Below are 14,731 nucleotides of genomic sequence, written 5' to 3'. Positions count from 1 at the left end.
TGATATCAGATATCTCAAAGGTCAGCTGATGGTAAGGCTGTGTCTACACTACCACTTACGTCAGCAAAATGTATGTCATTCAAGGGTGTTAATATTCTACCCCCTGAGCGACATAAGTTATGACAGCATAAGCACTAGTGTACACAACTCTATGTCGGCAGGAGAGCTTCTCCCGCCATCATAGCTTTGACTGATCACGGGAGTGGTTTTTTTATGCCGTCGGCATAGAGCATGTTCACCATACCTGCTGGTACAGCTGTGCAGCTGCAGCACTGTAAATGTAGGCATGACCTTAGCTTTCCACCATTCAGTATAGTATAATCATTATGAGATCATCTAATCTCATACAATTTCCACCATTTTGTTTTGAAATTTCTCAAGAACTATTCATGAGATGGCAGAATGACTCCTGATGCTTCTCCTGGAGGGTTTGGCTCTGCCCATTTCCCTGACACAGCACTGCCAAGCAGGTACTACTGAGACCCTAATAATTATTCTGTATAATAGTTATATAATGAATTATCTATTGTTATAATGCACTTACTTATTATTTGTATTAGCACATTGTGGGAACTAGTGTAAGTGCTGTACAACACTCAGAGAGACAGAAGAACATACATTCCAGGATATTCTGGGTCTATAGATTATGTGAGCAATTTGTTGTAAGAATTCAATCACAGATATTAAAAATCCGAGTTCTGTTGGTTAGTTTTGATAGGACACAATCACATGTTGTGGTTTTGTTTCCTGATTGGACAAGATTTCGGTGGTGGCCGCTCTGACAATTTTTCCAAAAATATTTGATTAACTTTAGGAAAAACAAATAAATATGTACATATACATGCCCAAATCATTGTAATTTATTTATGTAGGGTATTTATTTTTGCAGACTCAATAATAAAAATAATGTACAGTTGTATTTTGGTGCTCCAGGCCCTGCTGCTTCCCCCACATTGCCCTGAGCTCCTTTCCGCAACCTCAACCCCAGGCTTAACCTGCTCCTTGCCTCTTGACCATGGCACCTGGTAAGGCTGGCCATCCTGAAGCCCGGCTGGAGCAGTGGGGAGGGCTGAAGCCCATAGCCCCACCACCCTGAGGGCTGGAAACCCAGAGCCCTCTGCCAGAGCTCCAAGGCTGAATCCCGCCACCGGAGTTCCTCAGCTGAAGCCCGCCACCGGAGCCTCTGGCTGAATCAGGAGAGCGGGGCTAACGCCTACCCATGAAGTCCCGCAAGTAAAGCTGGGATGGGGGGGCTGAAGCCCTCCTCCAGAGCCTCTGGGTGCTGCAGGGAGGGCCCGCTGCTTTGCCCCTCCACCCCCCATCTCAGCCCAGGAGGCTGTCGTGGCCACAGGAAAAACCCCTGGTGGCTGCATATGGCCACAGTGGCTGCATTTGAGAAACATGGCACTAGATGGTCATGGTCATCCCTTCTGAATCTCCCTGTTCATTGTCTTCCTTCTTGGGTCATGTAGAATACACTAAGCTCTATATTGCTCTCAACTTGCGCATAACAGTTTCAGCTCTGGATTATGACAGTGATTACAATCATGACTACAATCAAATCTCACCCTTCAGGACTTCAGACGGTCACCTGCAAGTTCCAGGAAGGATTTTTTTCTCCAATGCACAAGTGGCCAGATGTATTTCTCTTCTTACCTTCCTCTGAAGCACCTAAGGATGGCCATAATTGGAAGACTAGTGCTCCAAGGTAATACAGAGCATCCTCTTTTCTAGAAGCTTGGCTCATGCATCTTGCTTACATATTCAGGGTCAAATTGATCACCAGATTTAAAGTTGGGAAGAACTTTTCTCCAGATCAGATTAGCAGAGACCATGTAGCAGTTTATTCACCTGAGGACTGAAATGTGTTAGTCTAACTCAAGTTATTGGGCCCACTATAGCAGCATCTGGGTGAGATTTAATGGTCTGTGATATGCAGGAAATGAGATTGGAGGACTTAAGAATCCCTTCTGGCATTAAATTCTATGAAAATAACAAATATTACTTAAGTTTCTGGTGTAGATTTTTGAGTGTGAGTTATTAGTTCAAATTTTGCTTTCTGAGAAAGATCTTTCTGTTGCTGTGAATGTTTGTGCCAATAAACACATTTACTAGAATATTTGTGAGAAGCAAAGAGATAAAAGACATAAATACATCTGAAACAAATTCAAATGTTTATGTAATCATATAATCACTGATTTTTATTTAGGAGGCACTCAATTCCGTCCTGATCCTGAAATTAGGGGAATCTATCGTTTTCTAACACCTACCTGTAATTTTTGATTCCATAGTAAAAATTCCTCTGTTTGCTTAAACTCTGGTGTTGTTAAGTTTTACATAATAATCATGCTTAAGTCTATTTATTCAAAAGGCAAAAACAGTCAGAAATGTTTCTTACAAACTGTGTCACAGATGTAATAAATTTATCAGCTTATGCCTGCATTACATCTTTTTAAATATTTCTAATTTATTGATGCATTCTCATGAGTAATTATTTCAAAATAAACTCAACCTTAAACTGAGATGTCACTCTCAACTACAAAAAAAGTTTCTACAATTAAAAATTTGAACCTAATTAATCTTCAGCATAATTTCAATATGGTTCCTATGTACTTTATTCAGCAAAGGAATTTTAGGAGATGACATCATGTCTGAGAAATTGTCACACTATGCAGCAAAGATTCCTTGGCCAGTTAAAGTAGCTCTTTGAGGTGGTACCAGCACAGTCAGGCTGACAGAAAGTATAGTTGTCTACACATGGACATAATTTTTTTATTTTCCTTAGATGTAAAAACATTAAAGGAAACAGTTTGATAAACAGCGTAATGTAGACTACTATGTTATGAAAACAGTCTGATTCCCAATGCGCATATGGTACTCTTTGGTGGATTAGGAAAGAACAGTCTTATTGATACATTCACTGTGGTAGTCTGGCTGTTAGAGACTAAAAAAAAAAGATAGTAGAAGATTAGCAACATGTATGATGGTGAAAATAAAATTTAACAAAAGGGTTGTTATGGCTGTCAGAAAAGACCAAACAATTCTTGATCCACACTGGTTAAAAGAGGTCTGCAAACAAAGTAGGATCATCCTTCATTTCAAACAGTCTTGTGATCAGACCGAAGTAAGATAGCAGCTGCTTAAATAGAGTTAACAAGCCAGACACTTCAATCCCAATAAAAAGCTACTGTACAGTATGTTGTGGCAGTTCATTTTTAAATGAAAGTCAGCTTTCCAGCTGCAAACAATTTATACGATCAAAACTTCCACAAAACCACTGAAATGTTAATGCTCACTTCAATGCGTGTGAAGAAACTAAGTACATATTTTTAGGTTACATTTAATAATTAAAAACTCTTTATGAACTTAGTTTTGCTCAGGCACATTTGTGCCAAGTAATGTTTTTAGGTGATCACATTAATTTTTATTTGAAATCTGGTCAAATGTATGTTGAGTTGCTGTGGGTTAAATGTTTTATATATATATACACACACATCAAGATCTGATATAAATTACAGTTGTTTTCAAAAGTTAACCAGACCTGTCAAGACTCCCATCTGCAACAGAAATATCCTATATTAGGGATTCAGCCTCTGTTTTTCACCAGTCTTCCAGATCCACCTGTCCAAGCCATGCTGAAGAGGTCAAATCCAGCATCTGAGGTATGCTCTGCAGGCAGCGCAACAAAGTGAATTGCACAAGTCTGGTAAATTTCACATTACTAACCTGCAGCTTAACCCTAAAGTGAAAATTACCAGGCTAGTAAATTTCACTTTGAAGCCTGCTGTACAGGCCCAACACACTGTGACTTGGAGTACCATGAGAGTTTGGGGGAGGAGAACAGAGAGGAGACCAGAGAACAGCAAAGGGCAGTTTAGCACACAGTGATAGCTCAGCCAGTATACTGCTGGAATATCACCACCACAAATAGGAGATGATTTTGTTTGACCATCTCACCAGCGCTCTGCCCATTAATCCACCTCCTCTGGTAATACTTTTAATATTCAGATTTATGAGCAGCTGCTAACTGACATTTTAAAAAAATGGCTAGAATTTTTTTTCCTTTTTTTCCTCCTTGATGTACAATTATTTCCCTTCTGCACAAATTGTACTTGAAGTGCAGAAAAAGCATGCTATGGTAATACAAATAATAATATTTAAGAGCAGGACCAGTGATAGATGAAAGGATCCCAGCTACTGCGTACTATCACATTAATAATACAGCCATTCCAATCTCATATCAATAATACTCATTTCAATACAACTCATATCATATCACATTGTAATAGGCCAGGGCTTCTCTTCAACTTGCAAAGGATCCACTCCCATACCCACACTCTCTCTTGGGCAGCTTTATTTCTCAAACATAAACAAAAGATACGCAAAACAAACAAACAAATAAGTCTTCAGCTCACCCTAGACCAGTGGTTCTCAAACTTTTTTGTTCAAGGACCACTTGAAAATTTCTGAGGGTCTCGGCGAACCACTTAATGATCTTTCCAAATGTTGTTTGTACCGTTAGCTAACTATTGTAAAGCGCTTTGGATAAAAGCGCTGTATAAAGAAAGCAATAATAATTAATGTTTTTTGTTCTACAAATAAAAGCACATAACACATATTTTAATATCAGTAGTTTTACCTTTCTAATGTGATGGATGTGCCCTCTCCCCCGTGCACTGCGGCGGCCCCCAAGCTGGAGCTGGGAAGGAGAGGGGTCTCTCCTGCTCTCCCCTGCCACAGCAGCCCTGGAACTGGGGCTGGGAAGGAGGGGCATCCGTCAGCCGCAGCCCTGGAGCTGGGGAAAGTCGCCTCTTTCTCTGGCCGCCGGAGCCCTGCACATCCCAAAATTCCCACCACCCCCTCTTCTCACCCCACTGCCCCCTCCCACCTACCTCCTATTCCCCCCAAGGCCACCACCTCACAAGGGCCAGGCACCTAATTAGTGGAGCCACGCCTGCACGGTTCCACTAATTAGATGGGTGGCCCTTCATTCTTTTGTATGCGGTCGCCCAAGTAGGCACCTAAGAGGGAACTATCCGCGGACCACCTGAATGGAGCTTGCGGACCACTGGTGGTCCACGGACCACGGTTTGAGAACCTCTGTCCTAGACTACAACTCCCAGGAGATGTTTCCCTTTTGCCTCTCACTTCTGACTTCCTTCCCTCCCAGGGAACTCTAACAGTTCTTCTACACCAAACACAATATGTGCCTAAATTCACTCAGCACCTAAATTTTCAGGGTGAAAGTTCCCTTGGAGCTTTGAGTTTCTGCCTTTGTACATGCACACTTCTGCCTCACTCTAGGTGTCTGGAGACCTTTCTCTCACCTAAGTTCCAAAGTGATTCACAGACCAGGGGAAGATAGGCATTTTGCCACCTAACTTTCATTCAGAACCTGATCTGGTAGGTGTGCTTGGAGGCTGCCTACTGGACTGAGTCCCATTCAAAATTCTGGCTGGAGGACGTGCCCAGCTTGTAACTCTTAGCCCAGTGGTTACCACACTCACCAGGCAATCAGCCCCAGCAACAGATGGAGAAGCAGTTCCATTTCCATATTCTGCAAGGTAGAAGAGTAGGGGAGAGCTAACCCTCCCCAGTAACCAGAAGCACCATCTTCACAGAGGGGCTCATCCTGAAGATGTTCCCTTCCATAGCTTCACTAAATAAGGCTATATTCTCATTGACAGCTTTGTGTGGGAAGGTACAAATACCTCTATCCATCAGTCTCACCCTTCAATAACTCATTCACCAGGTAAAGTGAAGAGGAGGAAAGGAGCCCTCATGGCACCATGAGGGAGAAGTAATAGTGCATCAGATCCTTCCATGAGGTTTTTCTTGCACTGGAAGCTGGGGGAAGGCCAGGGTTTGAGCAACAGAAACACTCCTTTCATGATACCACCACAACAATGTTTCCTGGCTAGCTAGGAAGGGGCTTCAGGGTGAGGAAAGACCTAGTCTAAGGGACTTAGCTCAGTCATATATGAAGAGAGGTGAATGCTCTCATGGGGGATGACACCACCATGCATACAGGTGACAGACACAATGACATACATTCCTTTGACTATTAACTGCAAATTTCTATAGTATGCACTATAACACGCCAAAGCAAAGGACATTGTACCCCCAGACTAACCGTAACTCGGGAAGGAATGCTGAAACTGGTTGGGCAAGTAAACTAAGAATGGGATTGGTGGGTGTACTGGAACCCATTTGGCTGGGAGGAAGATTAGAAAAGAAGCTGGGGAAAGTTGGAGATACTGGGACTGGCTGGACAAGGAGATAGGGACTAGGAAACAATATGAGGGGAGGGAACAGGGGCAAGAGGAGGAGATACAGATCAGACAAGGAGCTGGGCAGTTAGGAGAGAACTGGGACAGGCTGGGTAAAGAGACTGGGACAAGAAGCTAGGGAAAGGGTGAGTGGGGAAACTGAGATTAGATGAGGAGCCTGGGGAGCGAGACTAAAATTGGGATGGGGAGGGGATCTGCACTGACAAGGAGTCAGAATGGGAAGAACTCAGTCTGCCTGGGTAAGTAGACTGTGACTGCAAGGAGAAGCCTGAGGAGTGGAGAGTGGAACTAGGTAGACGAGGAGAATGGGACCGAGAAAATGAGTCAGACATGGAGAAGAGACAGGACTGGCACAGGTACAGATTAAAGGGGATGGGGTAGAAGGAGATCAAGGTTTGGGAGAACAGGCAGAAGATTCTGTGCCCATTTGTGCACACTCCCCTCTAGAGCATGTAACGGACCCCAAAATTCCTTAGTCTCACCATTCCTCTCCTGTCAGCAAATATCCGTGACACCCACTGGCAAAACACGCCAATCCCACTCAATCACTTGTCCACATAAAGAATGACAACCTGCTTCATCAACTCAAGCCATGCATTTAGGGACTAACAACAGGGATTTTTGCTAAAAGCTGGTGACGTATCAGTTGGAAATGACAGAGGGTGAGAAAGACCGAGGTGTATTTGTTGCTCATAAGGTGACTATGACCATCAATGTAATGTAGCCATGAAAAAGACTAATGCAGTCCTAGGATGCATCAGACAAGGTATTTCCGGTAGAGACAGGGAAGTGTTAGTACCGTTATACAAGGCACTGGTGAGACCTCATCTGGAATACTGTGTGCAGTATTTAAGAAAAATCCCGTGTTTAAGAAAAATCAATTCAAACTAGAACAGGTGCAGAAAAGGGCTACGAGAATGATCCAACAAATGGAAAACCTATCTTACGAAAGGAGATTCGAAGGGGTTGGCTTGTTTAGCCTAACCAAAAGAAGGCTGAGGGGAGATATGATTAATGTCTATAAATACATCAGAGGGATAAATACCAGGGAGGGAGAGGAGTTATTTAAGTTAAGTGCCAATGTGGACACAAGAACAAATGGATATAAACTGGCCATCAACATGTTTGGGCTTGAAATTAGGCAAAGGTTTCTAACCATCAGAGGAGTGAAGTTCTGAAACAGCCTTCGAAGGGGAGCGGTGAGGGCAAGAAACCTAACTGGCTTAAAGACTGACCTTGATAAGTTTATGGAGGGGATGGTATGATGGGACTGCCTACAATGGCATGTAGCTGATCTGTAACTGCTAACAGCAAGTATCTCCAGTGGCTGGTGATGAGACACTAGATGGGGAGGTCTCTGAGTTACTACAGAGATGTCTTTCCCAAGTGTCTTGTTGGTGGGTCTTCCCTACATTCAAAGGGTCTGATTCCAATATTTGGGGTCGGGAAGGAATTTTCCCCCCTGTCAGATTGGCAGATACCCTGGAGGTTTTTCGCTGTCCTCTGCAGCATGGGGCATGGTTCACTTACAGGTTTAAACTAGTGTAAATAGTGGATTCTCTTTAACTTGACGTCTTTAAACCATGATTTGAGGACTTCAGTAACTCAACCAGAGTCTATAGATCTATTAACAGGACCGGGTGGGTGAGGTTCTGTGGCCTGCGGTGTGCAGGAGGTCAGACTAGATGATCATAATGGTCACTTCTGACCTTAAAGTCTGAGTCTATGAGTCAAGTGGCAAAGATCTGTGTGGTAGATCTAAATATTCCAACCCTGATGATGATCCATGTGGGTTTCAATATGATGCCAAATGAGGGAATTTCTGTTTTGAGATTGCTTTTTTTAAAAACCTAGGAAATTTCACTCATAAAAATAGCACATTAAAAGAACATTACGGTCACAAAGTCAAGCACTCAAAAGTTCAGAAATGCCGAACTGTGTAACCTTGTTTTTCATTATGATACAGTTTTTAATTACATGATCACATACTATATTTCCCACAGGATCGCAACCTCATTTGGTGCATAGGATAGACCTGCTCTGCTGATGGATCAGGGATATGTGATGAAGAGAGGCTGTTGTCTGTAGGACTCCTGCCTCATTTGTTGCAGAAGTTGGATGTTGTGTAGTGAATGAGGCAGGGGACTGCAGGATGGGAAAGGATGGTTTCATGGTTAAGACAATTGACTGTCACCCTGAAGCAATTGGATTCTATCCCTCCATGAGCCACAAAGTTCCTATGTGATACTAGTCAAATCACTTAACCCAACTTTTTCACAGATAGTCACTAGTTGTGTGTTCCTCATTTTCTCGGTGGCCAACTGGAGGCCTTATGGTCTGATTTGCAGAAGTGCTGAGAACTCACATCTGGAGCTGATGTTAGTGGGAGTTGTATTTGAACATACAAAGTGCTATGTTCAATGAAGTACTATACTTTGAAATATCATTTCCTAGGTGTCTCAAATCAGGTACTCAAAGATAGTGAACATTTTTGGTTTTGTTCTCTCTGCACCACATTTTCGCCTCAGTGCAAAATAGGGATACACCCCCTGCCCTCACAGGGATGTTGTGAAGATAAGTGCATGAGAAGCATTAAAACACTGTAGTGATGAGCACCATAGAAAAGCCCAGGGTGAAATTAATAAACCTGTCTTCCAAGCAAGGTTTGAATAATTTGAATGAAATAAGGCATGGATCCACACACCAATAAGCAGAAAACAAAATACTGAATAACTGCTTATTAAGTGAGCACTGTCCATTCTGTGCACTGATTGAGGTGGGGGTCCTCTTGAAAAAATAGTAAGCAATCATGTAATTAAACACGAGTTCATAATTTCATTCAGACAAAGGGACCGAATTAAAGTTGCACAGGGAACCTCAATTCGGGCATTTCCTAACTTGTGATTTCTTGACTTTGCAACCATAATGATTTTTTTAACATAGTGGTTTTGTGTTTAACATATACCTATGTTGTGCAGGATTAGAAGCCATTGTTTTATTTATTTTTATGAATTATCTGTAATCTACCCAAATTTGCTAAATCCAAATCTCCAGAAAGTGCAGATGAAAAGGGAATCTCTGAAATTAGGGAACCTTAAGAACTCAGTTGAAAAACGTTCCTTGCCAAATATACTGAAACATAACTGTCAAACACACCAAAAACCTTGTAAAATGTTCCTCTGCTGTAGGCCATAGAATAGAGCTGTAATAAACTCTGACCCATAAAAAGTCATGTAAACATTATAACCTGTTTTTACTAGCCCTTCAAGTGCTCAGAGCAATTGATCTTCTACAGTTTGGCTCTTTTCAGTTTCCAAGTCTCCATGAGAATCCAGGGGTGTTCAAGCCCCTCTGGCTTCAAAGGCCAAAAATAGGAACTGGCTTGAAAGTTGTCAGTTATTTAGTTATTCACCTCAGGCAGATGTTTGATATTTCCAACAGCAAACAGCTAAAATCAAATCACATAAGAAAATGATTTTTCATTGTAAGTCAAGATAAATGTCCGTGTGATCTTGAGCTGCTCCCCAAAATTGCTATATCTGCTGCTATTGGAAAGAATATAAAAATGTGCTAAATGTAGTTAAAATGGCTGTAACCCTACTTTAGGGGACTCTGGTCACTCACAACAATCCCCCCTTAGGTTCAAAGCTTTTGTTTGCTTTGGGCAAAATACTGCAGTCCTTAGTCCTCAGGAGAAACTCCAACTCACTTCCATGGGAATTTCGCCTGAGTAATGATTGAAGGATTTAGCTCTCTGTGAACTTCATGAACAAACAGCATAAACTTTACAGTTGTTGATTGCTGCCAAACACTTTCCCCATTATATTGTTGTGGGAAATCAGCCATACTATAAAGTCCTGCTTTATGCCTTCAATAACCTTAATGAAGTGATTTAGGCTTTCGGTATTTTATTTTTTTCACCTCCTATGTGGGAGCTGCTGCTGCTGGCCCAGAAGAACTTCTAAATGTATACACTTAACAATGGAGGCATGTATGACACAGATGGCTACTAAGAAGTTATTAAAGTGGCTAAAAACTTCTTATAGTCCTCACAATGTGCATATAAACACATTTACTAGAATATTTGAAGATGCCCAGACAGTGGAGGCTGGTGACATACAATCAAACTGTATTTCAAAATCATTTTAGCTTAAAGGGCTAGTTTCTTCCCCTCCCCCCCCCATGTATTCTTACTGTTTAAATGTAACTGTCCTTAAAAAACAATTTTGTACCTGAGATCCAAACTGTGCTGACATTTTAGACTGGCTGGTGAGAAACTTAATTTGTGCTGTAAAGCCTGAGGAGCCCAGGGAAAATGTGGCATGAGCAGTAAGTGTTAAAATTCCAGTTTTACAATATCCTTCAGAAATGAAAAAGCTACATAGAATATGTGCATGAGTCTAATCTATTCTTTGTCTTGCAGACCAAAAGTCTCCCAGGGTGAATCACAAATCCATGTGATGTCCCCAAGAACTAGATCTGACCTTTGGATTTTTGATTCAGCTGAAACCTGGCAAAAATCTCACAGAAAGTTCCCCACTGGCTGCATATCTTAGTGGTCTCACTTACATATGTTATTCCAGCTGAGGTCAGTGGCAACTCATGTTTGCAAAATGAAGGTCTCTTTTTTTCAGACGGTAGCATGAAAGCAAAACCCGCTCTAGAGCAGTATATTGCACTGAGCATTCCATCATTGCAAACACCTCAGCGTACACTGATCTGAAGATTTGCACTTTTGGGGAAATGTTTGAATAGTAGTTGACCCTGTTTGAGTATAGAGGCTTCTCGTCACTTCTTCAAATGCATAACCCATTCCAATGTTTAGAGATAGCTTATATAGAACAGGGAGCAGAATTCTACCCTTAATTATTTTTTGGCATTTGCATTTTGATGTGCCTGATGCTGACATTTATTTTCACCAACAAAGTGTCTTTTCAATGCTACAAAAACCCAAAGAAAATTATTAATTTCTTGTAGCTGAGACACCTGTGAAAGTGACATGCCTAAATTCACACAGTTGCCATAAACAAAACAGAGAATGCCCTGCAACAAACTAAAGTGAAATAGAAAACACATTTACTGAAGTGTGAACTCTACAAAGTAAACAGCTCTCCAAAGCTGTGCATGATGATGTCAAGCAAGTTTGAGCTGATTAAAACTCAGCTTCTAAACAGAAACCCAGTTAACTACTTCTGGAGAAATTAGCAACATATGGAACAATGACATTCCATCAAGTTATACCTATAGGATTCTTTCACAGGCACTTCTGAGCAGGTCACTTGTTTGTGCCTTTGTGCTAGCTTAATGATGTTCTTCTAAATGCCGTTGGCTCCAGAACATCAGAGAATTTTAGAGCCAAAATAAACCACATTCTTTGTGTCAATTTATTTTACATTTCCCATCCAGTAGCAATTTAATAAAATTCAAGCCGAAGGCCCTCAACTCCTCTGTGGGCGGGCTGAAACGTGAGTTCATTACACCAAGAAATAAACTTACAGTGGAAACTACTATTTTTTTTTTGGCTTACCTGCATATTTAGTTAACATTAATCACCTCCAGCTGCTTAATTTGAATCAATACCATGGTGTTTTGCAGCATCCCTTCCTTCCCTAGCTGCTTTGACTGTACTATAGACTGAGCTTTGTAACATCAGGACTGCATTTGAAAAACGGGAGTTGCCTGAATACCCTGAGAATTTGTAACAAAAGCAAGATAATGACTGAACATTAATTCCTGTTATAGAACCAGCCCACCTGCCATGATGGAACTGAATGGTTGAGAAAGAATAGCAAGGATATTGGCAGTGTAACTAGGTGCCTTTGCCAGTAGGTCAAACAACATCATTCTATTTGAGCCAAAATAAAAAATTGGAAATGCTATGTGGCAATATATAGCTTTGTTGGCTAACCGACCAGAAACAAAGCATCCTATCTTATTTCAACCAGACTATATTCTCTACAGCTAATTAGTATATTCATAATTATATCCATTCATTTTAGAAATATCACACTTTTTCAGGCTACATCTCACAAATTACATTAGTTCAAATCACAGATGTGAATGTCCAGTTTGTTTGTTTTGCTTTGTTATTTGCATGTGTTTCATTTTCATTGTTCAGTTTGCTGCCCTCTGCATCCTCTTCTTCAAATTTACACTTGTACAACAACAAAAAAACCCGTTGTCCTCATCCTGCATTCCCTGACTGACGTTCTAGAGTTATATGATTTATGCCTAAGTTTTGAAACAGCATCAGAGGACTGTGCAGTGGGGGAGGTTTAGGTTGGATATTAGGAAAAACTTTTTCACTAGGAGGGTGGTGAAGCACTGGAATGGGTTACCTAGGAGGTGGTGGAATCTCCTTCCTTAGAGGTTTCTAAGGTCAGGCTTGACAAAGCCCTGGCTGGTATGATTTAGTTAGGGATTGGTCCTGCTTTGAGCAGGGGGTTGGATTAGATGACCTCCTGAGGTCCCTTCCAACCCTGATATTCTATGATTCTATGACTTTGAAGCATGTTGTAAAGCTTTAGGAACAAAGAGTATTATACAAAATGCACCCACAACTAGAAAATGAAAAACTTGATTCATCTCACAATCCACCGTTGAAAGGGATATTGTAAACAGAAAAAGGGTGGTAGTGGATTCTCTATCACTAACAATTTTTAGATCAAGATGTAATGTTGTTCTAAAAATATCTTCTAGGAATTCTTTTGGGGAAGTTCTATGGCAGTGATTCTTAAACTTTTGTTTTGGTGACGCCTTTCACATAGCAAGCCTATGAGTGTGACCACCTGTGGTGGGGCAGTTGCCCGACACCCTGAGAAAAGGGCTGGAACAGGCTTTTGAGGCTCCACAGGTGGCAGCCAATCAACAAAGGCCTGTAGGGAGCCAATCAGGGAGCCTACATAAAGGCTGCCTAAAAGAGGAGAAGTCAGTCTCTCCTTGGCTGGCAAGGGAGAAGGACCGGCTTCTGAGGAAGGAGCTAGTACCTTGGACAGAGAAGTACTGGGCAGGCTCGGGGGAGATAGAGAGAGCTCCAGCCCCGTTACCTGCCAGGCTTCAGGCCCTGCTACGAAGGACCGAGGAGGTGTACAGGGCCAAAGGGAAGTGGCCCAGGGAAGGAAAGCAGGCAGGTGGGGAACGAAGGAGGGCAGAAGGAGGCTGCTACTAGAGGGTCCCTGGGCTGGGACCCAGAGAAGCGGGTCCCCCCGCTTCCCGCTTATACTGTGGCCAATACAGACTGCAACTTGCCCCTGAGCTAAGAGGCTAGACTATGGGTTGCGGTTGGCCACGGCAGGTGTGAGTCCCAAAGACTGCTGGAGTAGTGGGCACTGCCGAAGGGCAGTGTCCTGAAGAGGACGCCGGAGAGCAATGCAGGTCCCAAGGCAGCAGAGCAGATGGTCAGCAAGACACCACGTGCAGAGGGTTCTCCATGACTGGACAGAGCTAATTCCCAGAGCAACCAGCAGGAAGCACCAGCGGTGGTGAGTCTTGACTCTGTCACAACACCCTTTATAAATTAGAAACATTTTAAAAAAATATTTAACACTATTATAAATGCTGGAAGTGAAGCGGGTTTTGGGGTGGAGTCTGACAGCTCGCGACCCCCCCAAATAATAACCTTGCGAACCCCTGAGGGGTCACCACTCCAGTTTGAGAACCCCTCTTCTATGGCTTGTGTTATACAGGAAGTCAAACTAGATAATCATAATGGTCCCTTCTGGCCTTGGAATCTATGAATCTATGACAGAATTCTCCAAATTAACCCATTGTGAATGTGTTGTGATCAAAATTCTCCAGTTCTCCTGGGGCTTTTCTTTATTCTTTAAAAATAAAATAAATCTTTCCTCCAGAACTTGGCTTCTTCCTATGGTTTACCCCCATGATCCCTCTGTCCCTGTCCCTATCTGACTCTGCCTTAGAGAGGTACTTTAAGAGCACCAGAGAAATTTGCAGTTCTGTAACTACATCAAAGTAATTACACCAGTGAAAATATTCACAAATTTTCCTACTACAGACTTTTTATACATGTACTGCTAGACTGGAGTGTTATGAGGATTGGCTAGTGTTTTTAGGTTATATTTTTGTTACCTTGTTTAGCACTGGCATAACATTAATAGTAATTTGGGTTTAGCGTTTTGTGGCTACTGTCTTAATTTTGCTTACTGCCAACAAAAACAATTTAAAAAAAATGTTAAAGGCACAAAAACTTTTCTACTAATTCAAGATTTCAGCCCATAAATTTCAACCTCTGCAAAATTAACTGGACCTTCCTGATTTGGCGAATGAGTCAGCAGAAACAATTCTGCTTCTCTATGAAGAGTCCCAGCACTTGAGGATCGCTCTAGGACCTCACCAGATGTCCCGATTGTATAGGGACAGTCCCGATTTTCAGGTTTTTTTCTTATACAGGCACCTAATACCCCCACTGCCACGTCCTGATT

At 42.0% G+C, this 14,731-nt stretch overlaps 1 long non-coding RNA gene across 1 annotated transcript in view; it reads left to right on the top strand.

The window, feature by feature from the left end:
• Positions 1-13,484, top strand: part of LOC112058762 (uncharacterized) — a 54,085-nt gene extending 40,601 nt beyond the window's left edge. The window contains exons 3-6 of the long non-coding RNA XR_002887932.3: positions 382-470; positions 1,576-1,708; positions 10,552-10,619; positions 10,714-13,484. This is a non-coding gene — a long non-coding RNA (uncharacterized LOC112058762). The remainder of the gene's footprint in view (positions 1-381; positions 471-1,575; positions 1,709-10,551; positions 10,620-10,713) is intronic.
• The last annotated feature ends 1,247 nt before the right edge of the window (positions 13,485-14,731 follow it).

The sequence above is a fragment of the Chrysemys picta genome, chromosome 1 (assembly GCF_011386835.1).
Source record: "Chrysemys picta bellii isolate R12L10 chromosome 1, ASM1138683v2, whole genome shotgun sequence".
Taxonomy (NCBI): domain Eukaryota; kingdom Metazoa; phylum Chordata; order Testudines; family Emydidae; genus Chrysemys; species Chrysemys picta.
This window is presented reverse-complemented; position numbering and strand designations above follow the sequence as displayed.